Source organism: Scomber japonicus, chromosome 11 (assembly GCF_027409825.1).
Source record: "Scomber japonicus isolate fScoJap1 chromosome 11, fScoJap1.pri, whole genome shotgun sequence".
Taxonomy (NCBI): domain Eukaryota; kingdom Metazoa; phylum Chordata; class Actinopteri; order Scombriformes; family Scombridae; genus Scomber; species Scomber japonicus.
In genome coordinates this window covers 186,284-190,665 of record NC_070588.1, presented here as the reverse complement: position 1 = coordinate 190,665, position 4,382 = coordinate 186,284, and positions in this window count along the sequence as shown.

Below are 4,382 nucleotides of genomic sequence, written 5' to 3'. Positions count from 1 at the left end.
GGTTTGAGGAAAAAGGGGTCCTGGGACACTTACACCCAACGGGCTAGGGTTAGGGTTAGGGTTAGGGTTAGGTTTGTGGAAGAGAGTCAGGACACTTACACCCATACGGGACGGTCCTGGAGGTGCACGGTCCACGGAACGCTGGATGGCCAGTGCCTCAGCCCCATCTTCTGTATTTAGGTTTATTTATAACATTTTTTTATGTTTATTTATTAGGTTAGATATTAATTTAGATTATATATTTTTTGCTGGTTTCGCCTTTGTTATATCAAGTATTAAATCATTTTTTGTCTTTTTCTTTTCCATTTTTTTAGGTTTTTTTTGTTGTTTTTTTCAGTTTGGGTAAGTATTGTTTTTCATTTTCTTCTTCTTTTTCAGGTTAACCGCTCTGTTTTGTCTGTAGGTGGCGCTCGCGACGTTTCGGCCTCAATTCGGGCCTTCTTCAGGCTAGCCACCCCAGACGGTAAGTGCCCTATTGGCTTCTATGAGGAGATACTGCTCCTTCGGCTGTCTCTTCCAAACTGATTCAGCTCCTCTGAGCTCCTCCCTTTTATACTCTCCCGTCACGGTAAGTTTCGTGTCCTTTTATTCCGTGTATGTCTATAATTTTAGCTCTGTAACCTTATTTTTCACGAACTTTTTGTCTTTTAAATCAATTTTAACCCTTTGTAATTATCAATAAACATATTTAAAACTATAATTTATGTCTATTGTATTTATTTATTAATTTACTACCCCTTATTCCCTTAATTTAGGTCCCTTCCCAATACCTTACTCCCATCCTTTACACTTCTTCCCTTTTTAACGTACCTCGTATATTTTATTTTGCCTTCCTTGGCGATATACGGAACTTTTCTTAGACCTCCTTTTGGGTTCTTTTTCCTTATTTGGCTTTTTGTAGACCTCCTTTTGGGTTCTAGGGTTAAGGTTAGGGTTTGGGGTTAGGGTTAGGGTTAGGAAACAGATTAGGGTTAGGGTTAGGGCCACAACTGGGCATAAGTCAAATTAGGGTTAGGTTTAGGCACACAATTGGGGCTGGTTAGGTTTAGGGTAGAGTAGGGGTTAGGTTAGCTTATTTTAGCTTGGTATAGGACTGGAGCATTGGTCATTAGCCCAGGCCGGGCGCTGGCTGGTTAGGTTTGTGGAAGAGAGTCAGGACACTTACACCCATACGGGACGGTCCTGGAGGTGCACGGTCCACGGAACGCTGGATGGCCAGTGCCTCAGCCCCATCTTCTGTATTTAGGTTTATTTATAACATTTTTTTATGTTTATTTATTAGGTTAGATATTAATTTAGATTATATATTTTTTGCTGGTTTCGCCTTTGTTATATCAAGTATTAAATCATTTTTTGTCTTTTTCTTTTCCATTTTTTTAGGTTTTTTTTGTTGTTTTTTTCAGTTTGGGTAAGTATTGTTTTTCATTTTCTTCTTCTTTTTCAGGTTAACCGCTCTGTTTTGTCTGTAGGTGGCGGGTTAGGGTTAGGGTTAGGGTTAGGGTTAGGGTTAGGGTTAGGGTTAGGTTTGGGGAAAGAACGGGGTCCCTGCTCACACCAGGGTCCGTGGTGCACGGGCATCTCCGTTTGGGTGGCCAGCCTCCCACACTCCATCTTCCATTTTTAGGCTTTTATTTATTATTTATTATTATTATTAATTAATCCTTCTTTTAGGTTTCTTTTCCTCTTTCTTCGTCCTTTGTTCAGGTTTTATTCTATGCCTTCTTTGCGTTTCTTTTCCTCGTCCTTTTTTCAGGTTCTGGTGTCGCCTTGGCTATATCAAATATGTAATCATTTTTTGTCTTTTTGTTTTTCTATTTTTTTGTTTTTTTCTTGTTTTTTTCAGTTGGTTTATTTATTCTTCATTTTTCTTCTTTTTCCCTCCCTTTAGGTATACCATGGTTTTCTTTTTTGTCTGTAGGTGGCGCTCGCGACGTTTCGGCCTCATTTCGGGCCTTCTTCAGGCATGCCACCCCAGACCGGTAAGTATGAGGAGATGTTACTCCTTCAGTGCTCTTCTTCCAACTGATTTTTCCTCTGTGTTTCTCCCTTTTATACTCTCCCTCCGGTAAGTATTTCGTTTCGTGTTCTCCCGGTAAGTATTTTTGTTTCGTGTTTTTTTCTGTCTTTACAGCTTATATTATCCTATGTAACCCTTTTTCCACATCAAATAAACACCGTTATGAATTTAAACTGTGTGTTTATTGTATTTATTTATTTATTAATTTATTTATTAATTTATTTCTAACCCTTTTTCCTTAATTTATGTCCCTTCCCATTTTCCTGATTACCATCCTTTACTTTTCCCCTTGCGTACCTCGTATATTTCTTTTTGCCTTTTTTAACCCTGCTTTTATGGCTATATACGGAATCTTCAGCCGGGAATTACCGTAACTGGAATCTTGTGGATTGTCCTCTTTTGGACTTTTTTTAGGACCGCATTTTGGGTTCCTTGGGGTTAGGGTTAGGGTTTGGGGTCAGGGTTAGGGTTAGGAGACAGACTAGGGTTAGGGTTAGGGCCACAACTGGGCATCAGTCAAATTAGGGTTAGGTTTAGGCACACAATTGGGGCTGGTTAGGTTTAGGGTAGAGTAGGGGTTAGGCTTAGCTTAGCATAGTATGGAGGCAGGGGACTGACCATTGATCCGAAACGTGGCGCTGGCCGGTTAGGTTTGGGGAAAGAACGGGGTCCCTGCTCACACCAGGGTCCGTGGTGCACGGGCATCTCCGTTTGGGTGGCCAGCCTCCCACACTCCATCTTCCATTTTTAGGCTTTTATTTATTATTTATTATTATTATTAATTAATCCTTCTTTTAGGTTTCTTTTCCTCTTTCTTCGTCCTTTGTTCAGGTTTTATTCTATGCCTTCTTTGCGTTTCTTTTCCTCGTCCTTTTTTCAGGTTCTGGTGTCGCCTTGGCTATATCAAATATGTAATCATTTTTTGTCTTTTTGTTTTTCTATTTTTTTGTTTTTTTCTTGTTTTTTTCAGTTGGTTTATTTATTCTTCATTTTTCTTCTTTTTCCCTCCCTTTAGGTATACCATGGTTTTCTTTTTTGTCTGTAGGTGGCGCTCGCGACGTTTCGGCCTCATTTCGGGCCTTCTTCAGGCATGCCACCCCAGACCGGTAAGTATGAGGAGATGTTACTCCTTCAGTGCTCTTCTTCCAACTGATTTTTCCTCTGTGTTTCTCCCTTTTATACTCTCCCTCCGGTAAGTATTTCGTTTCGTGTTCTCCCGGTAAGTATTTTTGTTTCGTGTTTTTTTCTGTCTTTACAGCTTATATTATCCTATGTAACCCTTTTTCCACATCAAATAAACACCGTTATGAATTTAAACTGTGTGTTTATTGTATTTATTTATTTATTAATTTATTTATTAATTTATTTCTAACCCTTTTTCCTTAATTTATGTCCCTTCCCATTTTCCTGATTACCATCCTTTACTTTTCCCCTTGCGTACCTCGTATATTTCTTTTTGCCTTTTTTAACCCTGCTTTTATGGCTATATACGGAATCTTCAGCCGGGAATTACCGTAACTGGAATCTTGTGGATTGTCCTCTTTTGGACTTTTTTTAGGACCGCATTTTGGGTTCCTTGGGGTTAGGGTTAGGGTTTGGGGTCAGGGTTAGGGTTAGGAGACAGACTAGGGTTAGGGTTAGGGCCACAACTGGGCATCAGTCAAATTAGGGTTAGGTTTAGGCACACAATTGGGGCTGGTTAGGTTTAGGGTAGAGTAGGGGTTAGGCTTAGCTTAGCATAGTATGGAGGCAGGGGACTGACCATTGATCCGAAACGTGGCGCTGGCCGGTTAGGTTTGGGGAAAGAACGGGGTCCCTGCTCACACCAGGGTCCGTGGTGCACGGGCATCTCCGTTTGGGTGGCCAGCCTCCCACACTCCATCTTCCATTTTTAGGCTTTTATTTATTATTTATTATTATTATTAATTAATCCTTCTTTTAGGTTTCTTTTCCTCTTTCTTCGTCCTTTGTTCAGGTTTTATTCTATGCCTTCTTTGCGTTTCTTTTCCTCGTCCTTTTTTCAGGTTCTGGTGTCGCCTTGGCTATATCAAATATGTAATCATTTTTTGTCTTTTTGTTTTTCTATTTTTTTGTTTTTTTCTTGTTTTTTTCAGTTGGTTTATTTATTCTTCATTTTTCTTCTTTTTCCCTCCCTTTAGGTATACCATGGTTTTCTTTTTTGTCTGTAGGTGGCGCTCGCGACGTTTCGGCCTCATTTCGGGCCTTCTTCAGGCATGCCACCCCAGACCGGTAAGTATGAGGAGATGTTACTCCTTCAGTGCTCTTCTTCCAACTGATTTTTCCTCTGTGTTTCTCCCTTTTATACTCTCCCTCCGGTAAGTATTTCGTTTCGTGTTCTCCCGGT